The sequence below is a fragment of the Mirounga leonina genome, unplaced genomic scaffold (assembly GCF_011800145.1).
Source record: "Mirounga leonina isolate KUSES-001 unplaced genomic scaffold, KU_Mleo_1.0 Mir_104, whole genome shotgun sequence".
Taxonomy (NCBI): domain Eukaryota; kingdom Metazoa; phylum Chordata; class Mammalia; order Carnivora; family Phocidae; genus Mirounga; species Mirounga leonina.
This window is the reverse complement of record NW_023270231.1, coordinates 21,710,613-21,733,268: the sequence shown is the minus strand read 5'-3', so window position 1 is coordinate 21,733,268 and position 22,656 is coordinate 21,710,613.

Genomic DNA, 22,656 nt, shown 5'->3' with positions numbered 1-22,656 from the left:
GAATACTGCTATAGCTTGGTACCATTTCCTTTGTTCATGGCAAAGCCTTCAGCAGTTTTATCCATCAGTGTTTTACACCACCACTGAAAACCAGATAAAACCTGGTATTAATAAGAATATGAAAATACTTTTGACCTCGTAAACTCCCTGCAAGTTTCTCTGAGACCTCAGAGTTCTTGAACTATACTTCAAAAACCATTGCCCTATAATGAAATGAACAAACCCTGTCTTCATGTGCTGAGAATTCACTATGCATTTTAGTTGCTTATGTGAAAATATGAAGAGTTAATTAAGAATCACTTTTATGATGGTGTTCTCCAAAACCACTCAGGCTCAGGGATTCACTAGAAAACTCACAGGACTAGAAAAGCTGTTATACTCCTGGTTCTATTTTCTTACAATAAAAGGATAGAGATTAAAATCAGTAAAAGGAAAATGTACATAGGGTAAAGTCCGAGAAAAGCCAGATACAAGCTTCCAGGTTTCTCCTTTTAGTGGAGTCATATGGGAATGCACTTAATCCTCCCAGCAATGATATATGACACATGTAAAGTGTTGCCAACCAGGGAAGCTCACCTAAGCCCTGGTGTCCAGGGTTTTCACTGGATATCAGTCATACAGGCAAGCAGTACCTGTATGACTGACCTTAGCTACTCAGACTTCAGCCTCCCTCCTCCGGAGTAAAACAAGAAATTCATCATAAATCACGTTGTTAGCATAAACTATTGGATTACACTGGTATAGTGTGGCCCAAGGCCTCAAACATACAAAATCAATCTTATCAGGCATACAAAATCAATCTTACAGAATTTATCTTCCAGGAGCCAACCAAGAACCAATCTTGAAGACAGGCCTTTCTTTGAGATTTGCTGGGTTTAATGCAGGCCTGCTAAATTAACACTTTCCTGTTCAAACTACCTCCAACATGAAAGGAAAGGATAAAGACAAAGAGCTGAAAGGAACATAGAAGAGACAGAAACAGCAAATGCAGAGAAAATTTCACATAAGTTATAAATAATATCTTCAGTGAGACAAAAAAAAAATACTGCTACACAATGATAAGAGGGTAAGAAAGAGCTCTTGGAAATTAACCATCATAAAACACCCAAAATAAAGAAATCAATCAAATGGTTGAAAGTTAAAACGGAAGACATCACTGAGAAAGTAGAGCAAAAAACTAAAGAGTCAGAAAATATGAAAAGAACGGTAAAAAAAAAAATCCCTCTAAAATTGATCTAGGGTGGCCAACGAATGACAGGAGTACTAAAATGAGAGAACAGGGAGAATAGTTCAAAGAAGTAATACAAGACATTTTTCCAGAACCCAAAAACAAGAGTCTCCAGTTTGAAAGGGTCAACCAAGTGACCAAAGCAATGCAAGAATATGCATCATTTCAAGATTTCATGTCAGAGATAATGAGAAATCCTAAAAGCTTCCAGAGAGAGAAAGCCTGTCAATACAAAAGAATGAAAATGAGAATGGCACCAAATCTCACAAGAGCAACACCAAATGCTAAAACACAGTTAGCGCGTTGCTTCAAAATCTAAGGGAAAATATTTTTTCTACTTAAAATTCTGTGCCAAGCCAAAATATCAATCAAGTGTGAAGATAAAATAGAGACAGTTTTGACACAAAAGGGCTTTTTAAGTGAACGTCTTATGCACTCTTTTGAAGGATATGATGTAGCACACCAGAGAGTCAGTCAACAAAGAGAAATGCATGCATTCCAGGCTCCAACAATGTGGCTCAAACAAAGGAGAGTAACAGCATCAAAGAAAGGTCCAGTATGATTGTATGCATCACTCTGTCTTCCATTACAAGTAAGATGACCATATATACAACCTCTGGTGGGACAGTACCAGTTTACAAAAGTTGGTCATAAAACCTCCTTTCACTCTCAAAAATGTCCAGGTTTGACAATAAATTATGTGGTCATTTTAATTATAAGCCATTGTATCAAACAGCTTAGCTAAATTATTCTATGATAACAAATGACCCTGAAATCTGAGTGGTTGACAAGAAGATGAATGGGGTTATTTCCCACTCATGTTCACCATGGGTGTCTCTTCTCTTCGTCTTCATTACAAGGTCTAGGTTGAAATAAAAGACCCCGGTTGGGATATGCTGATTTTGTAGCAGAAGGAAAAGAATGATGGCAGAACCACATTATGGCTCTTACAACTTCAGCTCAGGTGGCACATATCACTTCCATTCACATCTTATTGGCCATAGCAAGTTACATGGCCAAATCTGATCACTGAGTTTAGAATTAAAAACCACCCATAGTGTGGGGTAAAGTAAACAGAGAATCTGATGGGATTGGTGGGAGTAAATTATTTTTGAAAGTAATGTACTTTACCATAGTTATTTAGAATTATTTAGTTTTAGGGGCGCCTGGGTGGCTCAGTCGTTAAGTGTCTGCCTTCGGCTCAGGTCATGATCCTGGGGTCCTGGGATCGAGCCCTGCATCGGGCTCCCTCCTCCGCGGGAAGCCTGCTTCTCCCTCTGCCACTCCCCTGCTTGTGTTCCTGCTCTCGCTGTGTCTCTCTCTGTCAAATAAATAAATAAAATCTTTAAAAAAAAAAAAGAATTATTTAGTTTTAAAACTCTGTACATGTTTCACTTTAATCAAAATAAAAATTCATTTTATTTTTTTAATTTTTAATTTTTTTTAAGATTTTATTTATTTATTTGACAGAGAGAGACACAGTGAGAGAGGGAACACAAGCAGAGGGAGTGGGAGAGGGAGAAGCTGGCTCCCCACTGAGCAGGGAGCCCGATGCAGGGGCTCGATCCCAGGACCCTGGGATCATGACCTGAGTGAAGGCAGACGCTTAACGACTGAGCCACCCAGGTGCCCCTAAAAATTCATTTTAAAGTAGCAATTCATGAAAAGCCTTCATTCTTGACTAAGGGGAAGTCACTTGGATGGCCACGCAGTAAATCCTGGCATTATTCTTCAATATAGATCTAATGTTGTTTCATGGAAGTTATAAGTAGTACCAGGGCTCTCCAAGTGATCAGTGTAGGTCACTAGGTAAGACTCTACTCACTCGTGACTTTCCACATCACAAACATAATCTTTCATCACAGCCATGCAGTGACAAATTGACTTAAATCTGCTCATTCATTCCTTCATTCAGCACACATGTACTGAACACTAGAAATCCAAACTCAAGATTATATATATAACTGCCTACAAGGAGCCCTAAATCTTGTTAAAGAAAAAGATGTGAAAATATTGATAAGATATAACTATCATGTTTTTTACAAAATACTTCGTGAGCACTGTTGGGTTGACCTTGTTCACTGGTCTGTATCTATCTCCTTCCTGCTGTGGCCTAGTTGAGGTGCTTAGAAATATTTGTTAATTTTTAAACTATATGGTATTTCTATTAAGTGGCTAAATGTCTAAATACTCTATAGTGACATACTTTTTCTTAGGTTTCATCTTAAGTAATTATCTAATGCTCTCCACCCAGAGCATCTTTCTCTGATAATCATTGCCAATAGCATAAAGGAACACAGAAGCACTGTTGTAGGAGATGCCATTTCTCAAAGAAAATCTGATTCCAATTAGGTCCATTTGATGCTCTTCTGCCATTTCACCAATTAGGTCCATTTACATAAGAATCCTGATTAAGGTAACCTAAATTTCACAATTGTAAAACCTCAAATAACCAGCTAATGTAATAACTTTCAGTGGTAAGCAAAAAACAAAACAAAACAAAACAAAAAACAACAAAGTAGAATGAAAGTGTAGAGCATCTTAAATGAAGGCAGAAGGTGAACCAGGTAAGAACTGGAGTAGGGAAATGTCAGGCTCACATTGATGGTACTTCCTTAAAGACCCCTCCTCACTGATCCATGTGCTGGTTCATGAGTAATGATTGAGTTCCTTCTATTGGTTGCACATTCCTCACTCTGCAACACACCTCTTCCATCCTTCCCCTAACTTCTCATTTTATGAGATCAGCCAAGCCTGGTGTTCCTAAAAGTCAAGGCAGATCTCAGGTACCACCTCCATAATCTGAGGGTGAATGTATTTCCTTCCATTTTCCCAAAGCTAACATCACCTAGGAGTAGAGAAAGATGAGAAAATATAGGCAAAAACCTCTGAGAGCTATGCTTTATTACCCACTGGGAATAGTTCTAAGTGCTTGTAATGCAACATCTCATTTTACCTTCTCCGAGATCAGTGGGAACATTTTAAATATCCATCTTACCAATGAAGAAAATTATGTCCCAGAGTTCTTAATACTTTACCCAAAGTCACATTACTAGTAGCTAGTGGAGCTAGGAATTGAACCCATGTGGACTTCATGACCCAATGCCTTTAATTATATACTATACCGCTTCCATGGCTGCAAATATGGAAGAGAATGTAGTAATAGAAATCTCAAAGTAGCAAATATCTTGAATATGCACCAATTCAATACTGAATCTGTAGATAGATCCAAGGAACTAGTTAGAAACTCTTATGCTGGAACATCCATCTTTCCTTTCAAATGACCCCAGCTGGAACAACAAATGGCTTGAACATAGTAAGAGCTTAACAATACTAGCTGGGTGAATTTACTCAATAATCTCAAAAAGAGCCCACACAAAATATCTCAAAAGCTAAATGTCTACATGGCTACTTCATAGAGCTAGTACAGCAGCTTGTTTTATGGTCAACAATTTGTTCTTTCTTTGGAAAAAAAAATCTTATCAGACAGTAGATCTCATATGCATACTCACTCCAAGTGAATAAGACATGAATTTTAAGAATAATGAAAGAGAAGAGTGTTACCTTTTCATTGATAAATAAAGTGTTTCATTTTTAAAAATATCATGTCTATTCAAGTAATTTGAGCAACATATGCTGGCAAAAATTAAAACAAAAATTGTTTTAGTGATTAGTAATCATATTTTGTAGAATCGAGTTTGTATTTATAGTTTTAATCTATTATCAGTAAGGAAGAAGACATATAACAACACACTTTAAACATTTAAAATTTATTTTTCAGCAGGATATTCAAGAGATTTGTATTTTAAATGTTATATATACTCCAAATACCTAAACCCATTTGTATTTATTCTTTATAAGAAAAAAAAAGGGAAAAAAGGTCAATTTCTAATTTCACAGAACATTAGTGTATACTTTGAAAGTATTGATTTTGCCTCTGACAGAGTTATTTCATTCCATTAGAAAATTATGGCTTAGAGGTTATTAGAAACATAGTAGAATATTACATGTGCATGATGGCAATTTATTACTGAGTTTTCTCAATTTTATTCCCTGAAGATTTCCACTTCCGTTTACACAGACTGCCAGACATGCCATACTACAAAAAAAGTAATGATAAGAAATTTTAATTTGTTAATTGGATTAGAAGAATTTTCAGAATTATTATTCAAACCACTGGTATATTTCAAGTTATATTACTTACATATCCTGGAATGAAAATAAATATAACTAAGCATTTTCACCTATGTTCACTAATCTACTCATAGAATTATTCAAACTAGATTATACATAGCAAAATTCTTCAAAGTTTACCTTGATTAGCAAGTATTGGTATCTCTAAGTTGTTTTTATTTCCCAAATTCACTAATGATAGAAATTACTTTATTTTTAGAGGTTGTATTACCCTATTCCAAACACATTGCATGGCAGTTTTTGGAATAGGCAAAGTAGAATCATGAAAAGAAACCTCAATTATTCTCAGTCTGTCTAATCTGAAAAAAGAAAAGGCAGGAAGAAGCTAAGGACATCATATAGGATAATTCATGCAGAAACACTTTTTAAACTATGTAACGGTATGCAAACTAAAGGTATTATTTATTCAGAAATATTGACATAATTTTTCTTTAACTGTTCAGCATCAAAAAAGACAAAACATACTCTGAAAATTATAAAACACTGATGAAAGAAGTTGAAGATGACACAAACAAATGGAACGATATTCCATGCTCATGGATTGAAAGAACAAATATTGCTAAAATGCCCATACTACCCAAAGCAATCTACAGAGTTAATGCAATCTTTATCAATTTTCCACAGAACTAGAACAAAAAATCCTAAAATTTGTGTGGAACCACAAAAGACCCTGAATGGCAAAAGCAATCTTGAAAAAGAAGAACAAAACTGGAGATATCACAATCCCAGATATCAAGATATTCTACAAATCTGTAGTAATCAAAACAGTACGGTATTGGCACAAAAAGAGACACATGGATCAATGGAACAGAATAGAGAGCCCAGAAATAAACTCATAATTATATGGTCAACTAATCTTTGAAAAAGGAGGAAAGAATATCCACTTGGAAAAAGACAGTCTCTTCAACAAATGGTGTTGGGAAAACTGGACAGCTACATGCAAAAAGTGAAACTGGACCACATTCTCACACTATAAACAAAAATAAACTCAAAATGGATTAAAAACATAACTGTAAGTCCTGAAACCATAAAAATCCTAAAAGAGAGCATAAGCAGTAATTTCTCTCACGTTGGCTATAGCAACAGTTTTCCAGATATGTCTCCTCAAGCAAGGGGTACAAAAGTAAAAATTAAACTATTAGGACTATATAAAAATAAAAAGCTTCTGCACAGTGAAGGAAACAATCAACTAAACTAAAAGACAACCTACTGAATGGGAGAAGATATTTGCAAATGACATATCTGATAAAGGGTTAGTATCCAAAATATATAAAGAACTTATACAACTCAACACTAAACAAAACAAATAATCTAATTTTTAAAAATCCAGACATTTCTCCAAAAAAGACATATATATGGCCAACAGACACATAAATAGATGTTCAACATCACTCATCATCAGGGAAATGTAAATCAAAACTACAATGAGATATCACCTCACACCTCAGAATGGCTAAACTCAAAAACACAAGAAACAAGTGTTGGCAAGGATGTGGAGAAAAAGAAATCCTCATGCACTGTTGGTGGGAATGTAAACTGAGGTAGCCACTGTGGAAAATGGTATGGAGGTTTCTCAAAAAAACTAAAACTAGAATTACTGTATAATTCAGTAATTTCACTACTGGGTATTTACCCAAAGAATACGAAAACACTAATTCGAAAAGATATATGGACACCTATGTTTATTGCAGCATTATTTACAATAGCCAAGTTACGGAAGCAATCCAAATGTCCCACGATAGATGAATGGATAGAGAAGATGTGAGGTACACACACAGACACACACACACAGTGAAATTTTACTCATCCATAAAAAAGGAATGAAATCTTGCCATTTGCAACAACATGGATGGATCTAGAGAATAAAATGCTAAGTGGAATAAGTCAGTTAGAGAAAGACAAATACCATATGATTTCACGCATATGTGTAATTTAAGAAACAAAACGAACAAATTTAAAAAAGAGACAGACCAAAACACCAACTCTTAACTATAGAGAACAAACTGATGGTTACCAGAGGGGAGGTGGGTGGGGGAATGGGTGAAACAGGTGAAGGGATTAAAGAGTATACTTATCATGATGAGCACTAAAATTGTCGAATCACTACAATGTATACCTGAAACTAATATAATACTGTATGTTAATTATAATGGAATTAAAATAAAACTTTTTTAAAAAAAGACAAAACACCATCCCTCAAAATTTTGGAACTGAATAGATTCTAAATATTTTAGTCCTTCTAAAAGGTAAGATGGGCTGTATAACTAGTTGACATCAGAACTGAAGCTAAATTTTTATTTCACTCACTTTCTACTTGGCATAGTCATTTTTATAACATTTCTATATAATTTCTATATTGGCTCTTTTAAATACACATATTCTTCACTGAACATGTCAGCCAGTTCCTTACTAATTTGAGGATTTTTGTAAAAGGGCAACAAAAAAACATTGAAGGGTTTTTAATGGAGAAATGGCATGACTCAATTTATGTTTTTAAAAGGTCTTTCCACTGTATGGAGAATGGATTAAAAGCAGGCAAAAGCAGACACCAGGAGACAAGTAGTGCTGAAATGACAGCTAGGATTACAGTAGGGCTCTATGGATGGAGAGAAGCAGAAAGATTTAAGACATATTTGAAGGTACAGTCCACAAGACTCAGTGATAAATCTGATATGTGGTATATAGGAAAGAATGACTCTTGGTGTTAGCTTTTACTCAATTAGGAATAATTTTGTTTTGAGTCATTTTTTCCCTCTATGTATAAGGAACTTGGATCTTCATTGTATTAATTCAGAGCATACTTTACTTGTAAGTTTTCCCCACTTCACCAGTCTGTCAGTACAATTGATTTAGCATCATCAGTACTACTGTGCCTTTGTTATCCCACCTCCTGGGTGGTTATCACCCATTCTACAGTTGGCCCTTGAACAACATGGGTTTGAACTGCACTGGTCAACTTATATGTGGATTTTTTTAATAAACACAGTACAGTACTGGAAATGTATTTTCTCTTCCTTACGATTTTCTTAATAACATTTTCTTCAGTTACTTTAAGATTATAATATATAATACATATACAAAATACATATTAATCTACTATTTATGTTATCAGTAAGGCCCTGTCAACAGTAGACTATCAGTAGTTAAGTTTGGGGAGAGTCAAAAGTTATACTTGGATTTTCAACTGTGTGGAGGTTGGTGGCCCTAACCCCTGCATTGTTCAAAGGTCAGCTGTATATGTAAATCAAACCATCATGCTGTATGCCTTAAACTTATATCGTGATGTATATCAATTATTTCTTAATAAAACTAGGGGTAAAAAGAACTCTCTCAATTCAACAATAAAAGGACAAATAGTCAAATTTTTTTTTTTAGGATTTTTTATTTATTTGAGACAGAGAGAATGAGAGACAGAGAGCATGAGAGGGAGGAGGGTCAGAGGGAGAAGCAGACTCCCTGCCGAGCAGGGAGCCCGATGCGGGGCTCGATCCCGGGACTCCAGGATCATGACCTGAGCCAAAGGCAGTCGCTTAACCGACTGAGCCACCCAGGCGCCCCCAAATAGTCAAATTTTAAAATGGGAAAAAAAGTTTGAAAATACCCTTTTTCTCCAAAGAAGATGTATGGCTAGCCAATAAGTCCATGCAAAGATACTCAGCATCATTAGTTATTAGGGAAATGCAAGTCAAAACCACAATGAGGTATCAGTTCACACCATTAGGATGACTATTATTAAAAAGACATGCTATAACAAGTGTTGGTGAGGATGTGGAAAAATTGAAATTCTCATACATTGCTAGTGGGGATGTAAAATGATACCACCACTACAGAAAACAGTTGGCAGCACCTCAAAATATTATACATAGAGTTACTATATAACCCAGCAATTCTTACATATGAAACTTAAGAATGCTGATGTCAAAAAAAAATTCATGAATAGTAGAAACAATCCAAATGTCCATCAACTGGTGAAAGGATAAACAAAATGTGGTCTATCCACACAATGGAATACTATTTGTCAAAAAAAAAAGAATGAAGTAGGGACACAGGCAATAAGGATGAACCCTGAAAACACTGTGTTAATGAAGAAAGCCAGACACAAAAGGCCACATATTATATGATTCCATTTATATAAAAATGTCCAGAATAGGCAGGCCTATATAGATGAAAAGTAGATTAGTTGTTGCCAGGACCTGAGGAAAGTGTGAGGTGGGGGTAAGGAGTGACTATTAAGTCTAGGATTTCTTTTGGCATGATGAAATGTTCTAAAATTAGATTTTAGACATTACAGATAAAGGGCTGGTATCCAAGATCTATAAAGAACTTCTCAAACTCAACACCCATAGAACAAATAACCCAGTCAATAAATGGGCAGAAGACATGAACAGACACTTCTCCAAAGAAGACATACAAATGGCTAACAGACACATGAAAAAATGTTCAATTCCATCAGGGAAATATATATCAAAACCACAATGAGATACCACCTTACACCAGTTATAATGGCAAAAATTAACAAGACAGGAAACAACAAGTGTTAGCGAGGATGTGGAGAAAGGGGAACCCTCTTACACTGTTGGTGGGAATGCAAGCTGGTACAGCCACTCTGGAAAACAGTATGGAGATTCCTCAAGACGTTAAGAATAGAGCTACCCTACAACCCAGCAATTGCACAACTAGGTATTTATCCCAAAGATACAGACAGAGTGAAAAGAAGGGGGACATGCACCCCAATGTTCATAGCAGCAATGTCCACAATAGCCAAACTATGGAAGGAGCCGAGATGCCTTCAACAGATGAATGGATAAAGAAGATGTAGTTCATATATACAATGGAATATTACTCAGCATTAGAAAGGATGAATACCCACCATTTGCATCGACATGGATGGAACTGGAGGGGATTATCCTAAGTGAAATAAGTCAAGCAGAGAAAGACAATTATCGTATGGTTTCATTCATATGTGGAACATAAGGAATAGCGTGGAGGACCATAGGGAAAGGGAGGGAAAACTGAATGGGAAGAAATCAGAGAGGGAGACAAACCATGAGACTCTGGACTCCAGGAACCAAACTGAGGGTTACAGAGGGAGTGGGTGGGGGGATGGGGTAACCGGGTGATGGGTATTAAGGAGGGCGCATGTGGTGATGAGCACTGGGTGTTATACACAACTAATGAATCGTTGAACACAACATCAAAAACTAATGATGTAATATATGTTGGTTAATTGAACACAATTAAATAAATAAATAAATAAATAAATAAATAAATAAATAAATAAATAAATAAATAAAACCAAGGGGGGAAATTAGGTTTTGGTGATAGTTACACAATTTTTTAAATACAACAAAAGCATTAAACTGTATGTATGTTTTAAATAAGTGAACTTTAAGGTATGTAAATTTATACCAATAAAAAGCATATTCACAGCAAGGTGCCTGGGTGGCTCACTGGATTAAGCACCCAATTATTGATTTTGGCTCGGAGTAGTGAGATTGAGTCCTGCATTGGGCTCCATGCTCAGTAGGGAGTCTGCTTCTCTCCCTCTTTCTCTCCCTCTGCCCCTACCCCCATTTGTACTCTCTCTCTCCCTCTCTATAATAAATAATTAAATCTTTTTTTAAAAAAAAAAAAAGCATATTCACAGCAATAGTGTTTGTAACAACAGAAAATTGAAAATAATCCAAGCATAATCAATAGAACAAATAAATAAACTTGAATATGTATACCCTACAATGTGAGTGAGCTATGTAAGAGTATAAATAGTGAAGAACCACAGAAACATATCGCTGAACAGTAGAAGGCATTTGCAGAAGTACACAGACTAATTCCATGTATGGAATTCAAATAGGTAAAACTAATCAAAGTAATAACTCTTTTTTTACTTGATTATTCACTTAAAGGGAAAAAAATCAATGTCATAGTTAACAATTTGTCTATATTATAAAAACTTTAATTTTTAAAGTTAAAGATCATTTTGCTACGTAAAAAGTCTTCCTCTCTAAAAATAAACACCATCAACATCTTAACTTCATGCTGTACTTTATTTTGCCAAAATCTTATTCAACGAAAGTTAAGGAAAAAAATCTCTTGACAAAATGTCAACACGGATGATGAATAAATACTAAACATTATGAAAACATCCACTAAACATTGCAAACAAAAGGGTCAGTCCATATTCTATCCCATTGTGAGTGATGGCAGGAGCTTCTATTCTATGAAAGACTTCATAGGGCTTCATAAACTTTAAGATCTTCTGTTTCAAGTAGAAATAGGTTATGAAATCAAAAACCTTTAAAAGTAAACAGCCTTTCTTTTGAGGCCATTTTCTCTTTTCACAATTCTCTACTCATATATTTACGTTCTGACTAAATGAGAAAGCTACAGTACTCCCACACTTACCAATTTTCCATGCGGTTTCAAGATTTGGGTGGTATCATTTCTGAAAGAGAAGTGAGGGACAAGGTCAGTGGGTTTCTGGTTCTACCAACAGGAGATTCTGATTCAATGAGTTCTAAACATCTGAAGATTTTGAAAGGATCACAGGGAATTTTAAGGAAACCACTGAATTAGAGAGTTCCAAATCCCAGTGCTAGTTTTACACTGTAAAACATGATAACCGTGTAAAGCAACCAGTTAGTTAGCAACATCATAATGGTCTGGGCTGGTCAAGTCATCAAATCACAGATCTTGGAATATAAACACAGTCTGCTCAAAGATAAGCAGAATAGCTATTTTATCTAGTAAGAAAAACTGAAATCACATCCAACTAGGAAGGCCCAGCAGGTGTTGAACACAAAATCAGTAACCAGAATGCATTCTTTAAGTCATGTACATTCTTCAAGATACTTACTCCCAGGGAAAATGAGAAATTACATGATAAGGAGTTCTCATTCTCTAGGTATGTGGTAATATTTATCTTTTAGATATGTGTAAATAATCTCTACGTTGTGACTGGGTCTCAGTTTTCACCCAAAGATTTTCATGCCTTTTTGCAAAAATGGACATTAGGAATCAAGAGAAAATTAAGATCCAGATTTGTCGATTTCTCTAACTTGGTAATGAAGCAGTAGCAGGGTATGTAAAAAACAGCTAGAACCAAGGCACAGATTTAACTCGCATACCTTATCCATCTGTGGTTATTTAGATAATAGTCATCTCCTAGAGACTTCACAGAAATTTTATAAGTAATCTGATTTTTTTTAATGGTTGTCTCATAAGGTCCTCAAATTCCTTTCAAGGGTAGATTCTCTTGGGTTTTACATGGATGACATTTTCCATGGATGACACTTTGATGGATAACACAATATATGCAGACAGATATTAATGGAAAGCCAGAGGAATTACCCAAATAGGATGGAAAGAGGGCCAACCACAGTAGTCCAGGCCTGTGACAGAGCTGAACCTTTTCTAGTGTCTACAAGTTCCCATCCCCAGTACCACCAGGTCCCTCTGCAGCATGACAGGCCTGCTGGTCTAGTCCTGCTTCCACTAAGCTACACATTACAAAGAAGAGGTTTTCTCTCATCCTCTTATTTCTATCTTGGACTGATTCACTGTTTTAACTTCTCTAACCTTCTTTGGAAAAGAAGTTACATAAATAAGAACTTTCTTTTGGTTAGGACATGTTGACTAAAACAAAGTTATTTTTGATTCCAAATATATTTTGAGACAACAAATGCTAACAAACACTAAACATCAATATGCCTTTTGTTTTTTATTCTTTCAAGAAGAAGAAAAATAATATGAGAATAAGAAAACAAACAACCTGATTTAAAAATGGCCAAAGAGGGGTGCCCAGGTGGTTCAGTCAGTTAAGTGTCCGACTCTTGGTTTTGGCTCAGGTTGTGATCTCAGGATCATGAGATCAAGCCCTGCGCTCAGTGAAGAATCTGCTTGAAATTCTCTCTCTCCCTGTGCCCTTGCCACCACTCTCTCTCATTCTCTCTCTCTCTTTCTTTCTCTCTCTCTCTCAAATAAATAAATAAATCTTTTAAAAATGGCTAAAGACTTAATAGATACCTCACCAAAGAAGATATAAAAGTGGCAAATAAACATACAAAAAGATGCTCCATATCATATGTCATCAGGGAAATACAAATTAAGACAACAATGAGATACTACTACACACCTATTAGAATGGCCAAAATCTGGAACACTGACAACACCAAATGCTGACAAGAATGTGGAGCAACAGGAACTTGCATTCATTGCTAGTGGGAATGCAAAATGGTACCACCATTTTGGAAGACAGTTTGGCAGTTTCTTACAAAACTAAACATACTCTTACCACAAGATCTAGCAACTGTGCTCCTTGGTATTTATCCAAAGGAGTTGAAAACTTATGCCCATACAAAAACCTACACATGGATATTTATTGCACTTTTATTCATGATTACCAAAAGTTGGAAGCAACCAAGATGTTTTTCAGTAGGTAAATGGAAACTGGTATATTCAGACAATGGAATATTATTCAGTACTAAAAAAGAAAAGAGCTACCCAACCATGAAAAGACATGGAGGAAACTTAAATGCATATTGCCAAGTGAAAGAAGCCAATCTGAGATGCTACATATGGTATGATTCCAATTATATGACATTGTAGAAAAGGCAAAACCATGGAGACAGTAAAAAGATCAGTGGTTATGGGGGGTTGGGGGGCTGAATAGGCAGAGCACAGAGGATTTTTTAGAGCAGTGACAATACTCTGTATGATATTATAATGATGGATATATGTCATTATACATTTACCCAAGAATGTACAACACCAAGAGTGAACCCTAAGGTAAATGGTGGACTCACGGTGATTATGATGTGTCACTCTAGGTTCATACTTGGTAAAAAAAAAAAAAAAAGCACCACTCTGGTGAGTGATGTTGATAAAGGGGGAGGCTTTGCATGTATGGGAGGAGGGAACATATGGGAAATCTCTCACTTTTATTGTAAGCCTAAAACTGCTCTAAAATATTAAGTATTTAATAAAAATAAACAATAATAATAATAGTAAGAGGCTGAATAATTTATCAGAATATCAATATGTGTTTTTATTCTCCTATCCATAGGAATTTTCTCCCTCTCTCTCCCAAGGAGATTTCTAAGCTTATGGGTTCCCTTGCCTTGCTCAAACTGTTTTGTGTCCAAATATAAAACAGAAGCTACTGGTCACCTAGAAGATAATCCCCACTCTTGACTTTTATATTCAAAAATTTAAACTCATGGCAGAAATTAATGCATCATTCCAGAAAAAGAGAAGAGGCAAATGAGGGCTTTCAGGTAGGGGGAGGAAGAGGTAAAGAGCTTCTCTTACAGAGCTGAGGGACCACAGCTCAGCTCCACATAGATGTACCCATACATCCTCTCCCCAAAAGGTGACTAGCCCTCTGATAGGTCTTAAAGATGACTGTGGAAGAGTAATAGACATAGAATACTAAGAATCATGTTTATGGGCACCTTGGGGAAAAATCTTAGGCCCACTCTTGGTAGAGACGTGACAATGATGCTGTGTTGCTTAGGAAATGAGCATTCAGGACTAAAGATTGAGGAACATAATGTTTTGGTCTGTGGAGGAGCCTTAAAACCTTTGGATGATCAGGACGGCAGGGAAAAAGTAATGATTGAGATTGAATTTCTTGGCAGTCCACCAGCAGGAGCTTGGAGAAAATCTGTCCTAGAAAAATAAAGAAGATACACAAGTTTCTTATTGCCCTTTATTATAGAATAAATACTAAATTTTGTACTATAACAATATTTGGTAGAAAAATTCCCTATATGTACACCTTACTTTTTCAGCCCAAGTTTAGATGATCAGAAAGAATTCTTCCAGATAACCACTAACCCATGTTTTCAATTTAAGAAAGGTCATATATAGAACCATCAAGATATTTGATGCAGTGTCCACAGCAGACCATGCCTTGTGTATACAATGAGGAGAATAAAGTGTAATAAATTGCTCTAGGTTACACATAAAAGCCAATCGCTTCTTCTCACTTATAGTGGAAAAAATAAAAAAGGGGTAAAATATAAAAATGTCATACCTCCACTTCTGAAAGCATCTTGTGAATAGTACCAAGTAAAGAGAAAATGTATACTTACTAAACAAAGAAAAGAGTCACCTTAAATGAATTCAGTTAACCCACAATGTAACTATAATTCCAGTATGTTTTCCTCCTTCTTTTAAATACAGAACTTAAGAAGACTCCTGGGTTAATCTCACTGAAATATAATGTTGGGAGTAAAGTAGATTAAAGTGTTTTAAGAGTGTTCAAGTGTTTTACAGATTTACTTTTATGTATTTATTTTTAAAGATTTATTTATTTATTTGAGTGAGAGAGAACAGGGGGAGGGGCAGAGGGAGAGAGAGAATCTCAAGCAGACTCCCTGCTAAGTGTGGAATCCAACTCGGGGTTCGATCTCACAACCTTGTGATCATGACCTGAGCCAAAATCAAGAGTTGGACACTCAGCTGACTGAGCCACCCAGGTGCCCCATTACCTCAGTTTTCTTACCTGCAAGCAAAGCGTACTTATTGATACAGACTTGTGATCTCAAAGTTTAAGCTTGCCTTTTAACAAGTTTGGTTTCTTGACATTGTTCAAAAGACTCATCCTAAGATCTAGTCATTATCACTACACAGACATTAGACTTCTCAGGGCCTTGATTTTTGAATATAATAAATAGCTATAAGTCAATGGATATAAAAATGCAAATATTGAAAACCCCATTAGTCTCTTAGTTGAGAAGACCTGATTAACAGGAACAGTGATTGTGTAAAAATAGGATTCTAAGTAGTGTCCCTAAATCCCAGTAGACAATCTACAATATAGCCAAAAGTTTTCTTTTACTTCTTTTTCCCACTCAAAATTTTCCCACAGAGGGGCGCCTGGGTGGCTCAGTTGGTTAAGCATCTGCCTTCGGCTCAGGTCATGATCCCAGGGTCCTGGGATCGAGCCCCGCATCGGGCTCCCTGCTCAGCAGGAAGCCTGCTTTTCCCTCTCCCACTCCCCCTGCTGTGTTCCCTCTCTCGCTGTGTCTCTCTCTGTCAAAAAATAAATAAAATCTTAAAAAAAAAAAAATTTTCCCACAGAAATACATGCCAGGGGCGCCTGGGTGGTTCAGTTGGTTAAGTGTCCCATTCTTGATCTCAGTTCAGGTCTTGATCACCAGGGCCATGAGCTCAAGCCCCACATTGGGTTCCACACTGGGCACGAAGCCTACTTTAAAAAAAAAAAAGAAAGAAAAGAGAAATATATACCAAAACTATATCTAAATGTGGATTTGAAACTGAAGGGTCATTCCGGGGGGGGGGGGGTGTACTGTGTGTGTGTGCATTGTGTTTTATTGTGGAAGAGAAATACAGAAGTTTACAATGGCATTCTAGTTTTGTACCACAGATACCACAGAGTACAATACCATTGTACTCTGTGATACAGAGTAGAGTATCATTCTACTCTGGAATGACCTCCACAATTTCTTCTCCCATATTTTTCCTTTCCTCTCTTCTTATCTTCTTATCTTTTGTCCTATTCTTCTTTATAGAATTTCTCTTCCCTAAATCTATGATGTTCCTTGGATCATTCAACAGTTTTCATAATTCTCCTTGGCATTTTGGTCCTTGCAGCACATATATTCTTTCAGTGCCAATTAATAAATATGTCTTCATCACAAAATCATTTTCTTGGCTTAATAATATGAGAAGCAATAGAATATGAGAATAACTTAGCTGGAAATTAGGCATCATTAAAGAATGGAAGGACAAATAAACCATGAAAAGTATTTATATGTCCAGTCTAAAATCCTGGCTCAAATAACCTATTGCTGAAATAAGAATAAATTAATTAATTTTATAAATTCAACTAGTAAGACATATTTCTCCAAAAAGAATGAAAAGAAAATAGCAAGTTGGCCTTTACATTTTAAAAACACATTTTTCTTTCAAAACCAAATAAGGGAAAACTCTTACTCACATTTTTGATTAGCTTATTTTGTTAAAACAAATATAATTAGGCTGTGCTTTGAAAAATAGTGATGGGGCGCCTGGGTGGCTTAGTTGTTAAGCATTTGACTTTGGCTCAGGTCACAATCTCAGGGTCCTGGGATGGAGCCCAGCGATGGGCTCCACGCTCAGCAGGGAGTCTGCTTGTCCCTCTCCCACTCCCTCCATCCCTCCCCCTGCTCATGCTCTCTCTCTCTCAAATAAATAAATAAAATCTTTAAAAAAAAGAAAAGAAAAATTTTAAGTGATAACCTTCTCTGGATAGAGAAATGAATACCTCTAAATAAGGATTAACTGGGTTTTATACTTATTTTTTGCCCCTTTTAAAAGTCTTTCTCCTTTTGTCTTTAAAAGCTCTTTAATCAGCAACTGTGTGAGAAGCAAAATATCCTGAATAGATGAGGAACCTGAAGATGGGAGAGCCCCCAAAAGCCAATAACTATTCATTGGAAAGCACTGCAGACTGACTTGAGAATGGAAGCTAAAACTGGCAGTTTCTAAATCTAAAAACAGGTGAGGGAATGTGGTATCCAGGAAACTTGAAAGAGGCAAAGCTGTCTATGAACTTCTAGAAGAGATCAGCTCACCTCTAAGACAGAGGACACGCTGGGAGGAGATCAAATTGAGCAGGATAGTGACAATTGAGACAAAGGAGAAAAGGCTTATGGGAAGAAGCCAGGAGATCTCAGAAAGCAAGCCACCATATTACTTAATGCTACCTAAAAATAACCCAAGAGGAACTATGTGAAGCTAGAAATACTATCCTGAGCCATACCTCCTAAAAGTTGAGAAAAACTAGCTTCTCATAAAATTTGGAAAGATAAGGATTACGGTAAAATATCATACCTTATTATAAGAAAAAAAGAGAATGAGGAGCAGAAAAACACTCCAATAATGAAAGCATGCCAAAAGATGTGCCCACATATCAGACCAAAACTACCTCAAAATGAGCAAACAGATATTAAGACATGGTACAAGATATGAAAAAAACAACATCAAAATCAGAAAAAAGAAGCTCAGAAATGTAGTGATAGTACTCATAAAAGAATCAGAAATAAGTTTTTGAAAAACCATTTCAATAATGAAGAATAAACAGAACGAGCAAAAACCATTTCAGTAATGAGGAATAAATAGGAGGAGCAAAAAAGCAAATAAACATAATACATAATGCCTGAAGAGAATTGTAAGGTGAAAAGAAATAGTATATTAAAAATTAAAAAGGAATGAAGACATAAATTAAAAAGGAACAAAGGCAAAGTTAAAAAGGATTCATGAGACAGTGACAAATACTGAGCATAAACAAAAACGACCCAATACTGATAATAGGAGCCTCTGGAAAAAAAGAAAACCTAAGCAAGGTTTGAGAACATTTGCCAAAAATTGTAAATTCAATAAAACCTCCCTTAAAATTTCCCTGAAACTATATATTAAGAGTCACAATTATCAATAATAAGACATATGCCTATAAAATGATTGGACTTTGAAGAAAAAGAGAAACGTCCTTTGGGCATTTAAAAAAAAGTGAGCAAGAACTTATAAAGAAATGTAGACATTCATCTAATTAATTATCATCTTCTATTACTGTTTTATGCCACAAGAAAATGCAGTTAACATACATAGTTAAGACATTCTAAGAAAGAAAATGTAAGCCAAAGATTTCACCTAGCCCAAACTGACTTTCAAACGTAAAGAGCAATTGATATCAATGTGCAAAAAGTTAGGGACTAGTGTTCCCATGAGCCCTCCTGAGGAATCCACTAGAGAACAAGCTTCAGACAACCTGACTAGTCAGAGGGAGATTACCATAAGACATTAAATAAGTTTTATTTAAGCATTAAATAGTTTCATGTAGGGGCACCTGGATGGCTCAGTTGGTAAAGTGTCTGCCTTCAACTCAGGTCATGATCCTGGTTTCCCAGGATCAAGTCCAGCATCAGGCTCCCAACTCAGTGGGGAATCTGCTTCTCCCTCTCCTACCCCCTCCCATGTTCTCTCTCTCTCTCTCTCTCAAATAATAAATAAATAAAATCTTTAAAAAAGTAGTTTCATGTAGAACTACAACTAAATGAGGATTAAAGGGACAGAGTATAGTACTTGATGACTGTGAGCTCAGACAACACAGGGAAGGGGGAGGGAGAGTAAGAAGAGCATATGCAGAGCAAATTTTTAACTGTTTGGAGTAGTCATTGTTGGTAATATCATTAGCATTGCTATTATGAGTTTGTTGTGGTACATTGTGGAATAAAGCAAGGGGGGTAATTATGGGACGTTCAGCATGGAAGAAAGGAGATGCAAGTGTAGTAGAAAAGAAGCTAAGTAAAAATCGTACAGTACTGAGGTATCCATAGTGCTCAGATTGGGGTCTTGAAATATCATTTCCACTAAAATAAACCAGGGCTTTTTAGAGCATGCCCTCAGTAGGGTGATATCACCCCCCACCACCACCAAGGAAGAGAAAGTTGGTTTGGGGGGGGGATGAAAAAAAATTTTATATTACAGTGGTTTGTGGTCTTCCAAAGCTCAACTCTACCTAAAAAAAAAGAAAAAAATCTTATCTCTTAATATTTGATTTCTTTAATTAGGATATATTAATTTAATTTTAATTTTCTCTTGAGGGGTGGTGATAATTTTTTTAAAATACCTTTTAAAAATTTTCTCAGATGGCTTGTTTTATCTTCGGATGGCCAAGATAAAACAAGCCATCTGAGACACTATCTCAGAAAAAGGACTGATTCCAGGACTAGAGAGGAAATACGTAAAATAAATCTGGAATATTTTGTCATGCCGGAGGGGAGGAAGCTATCAATGATTATTAAGCTTATGTCAGAAGCACTCAAGAATCAACTTAGAGAGGCCTCCATCTGCCAAAGATGGACGATTTGAGCTTCAATAAAGATAATAATAGCAATGGGCTGAAATCTGCCGAATATATTTAAATCCATAAATTCATAAGGTACTAAAAAGTAATCATTAGTCACCTTCAGAGATTATTAGGGAACTAATTCATTATTTCATATCCTACCTTTTTATTATGCACTATACCATTATTTTGTGAACTCAGTGAATTAAGAGAGTACTCACACCACAAAAATAGAGACAACCAGACATAATGTGCCCCCCCCACACACACACCCATGGTCTTTCCAAACACCAATTAGAGTCTTACCAAAGGGACTGAACCTGAGTCAGATCAGGCTTCTGGATCTATCTCCCAAATACTATGCCAGGAAATAAAACCGATTTTTAAAAATTGATGAGTTCTTGTCAAAAGGGCACAGAACATCTTAAAGTTTTTACTGGCCAAACTACATCAATTTGAGCATCAGAATAAATAATGATAGTAATGGGTTTTAATTCGTTGAATAAGAACAATCCATATGTCATGCTGATAGAAAGGAAGGAAGGAAAGGGAATAAGGAGGAAAGGGAGGGAGGAAGGGCAATACATAATAATATGGTTATTTAGAATAAATACAAAAAGAATGATGGGATTAAAAACTGCAGCCATGGCAGTAATAATTGAATCATGTAAACATCAACAGCGGATGCTAAAACTAAGAGGAGAAAGTTGCTGAGAAACATGATATTTACATAATCTCAACGCATCTCCCCCCACAAAGTACTTACTAATTACAAAGGGGTTAAAAATTTATTGTAAATTATGTTTGTTGATTTGATGTTATGATGTTATGATGAAATTATGATGTTAAAAATATTGTAAATTTCTTTACAATAAAGAAAACTGAACCTTTACAATAAGGAAACCTTAACCAAATGATTCCATTTAACATCACCAACAATGGGACAAATTGACATTGGATGGCTCCTGATATGATGCACTGAGCAGAACAAAGCACCTGTGTAATATTCCTGTCAAAAATGCATAAATGGAATTTAATAATGAGGAAACATCAGACTCCTAAATTGAGGGACAGTCAACAAAAACAGCAACAACACAACAATTGGCCTGTACTCTCCTAAAATGTCAAGGTCATAAAAAATAAGAAAATATTTATAGACAACTCTAGACTAATAAAGAGACAGAAAAACTAAAAGCAACATATGATCCTGGATTGGGTCCTGAATTCACTTGTTAGAAAGGTCATCCATTGGGACAATTAGCAAAATTTAAATAAGGTCTCTGGATTAGATGATAAAATTGCATCAGTGTTAATCTTCTCATTTAGATGGTTATACAGTGATTACCTAAGCGGTATTGTGGTTTTTTTAGAAGCTGCATACTAAATTATATAGGGGAAATAGCACATCTTGCCTGTAACTCACTTTTAGTTGATTTAGAAAAAGGAATAATGTGTGTCTGTGTGTGTGCATGCACTTGAAGAGAGACAGAATGATAAAGCAAATGTGATAAAACGTTAACATGGTTGGTTCTTTGACTATTTTTGTAACTTCTTTGAAAGCGAGATACTACTCCAAAATAAAAGGTTAAGAAAAAAACCTCTCTGTTAAAACAACTCTTGGGCCAAAGAGGAAACGAAAACCAAAATTACAAAAAAAAAAAAAAATCTTTTTTAGAAAATAATAATAAAAACACTATATTATAGCAAATGAAGAAAACCTATGGCCTCAAATATTTATATGGCTAATTAAAAAGAATCTAAGCATTACATTCAGGAAATTAGAAAAGGCAAGCAAAATAAACCCATGAAAAGCAAAAGAGATCAAATAATAAACATAAAATCAGAGTTAATGAATTAAAAAAAATGAGTAGAAATGATAAATAAAGATCAGGTTAACCAAATAAAAACAATAAAATAACCCACGAACAGATTTATTCAAGGAAATACGCAAGTTACAAAACGGCACATACTGTATATTTTACACTTCCCATGTCCTGCCTCACATTCTCTTGACCCAACTTTGACCACAGTCACTGCTGTGGTAAGCAAAGGACACAGGTGCAGGCTGTCCCTCATCTCACCATGGGGGGTTCTGGTGGTGTGGCCAAGATAAAACAAGCCATCTGAGAGCTTACAGAATTCCCAATGGATTCAAAGCAATATCTTACCGTGAAGGAGATACAAGAGCGGGCACACAGACTAACAGAACAATGTAATGGCTTATTAAAGGCTCAGCTAAGGTGCCAGTTCCAGAAAGACACCGTGTGAGGTCGGGGGACTGTCCTTCCAGATGTAGCTATATGCATTGATCAGTGTAGAAGGTTATGCTGCCCATAACTGGAATATACTCTTCAGGGAAACAGGTGGTGAGGCCAGTAGGACT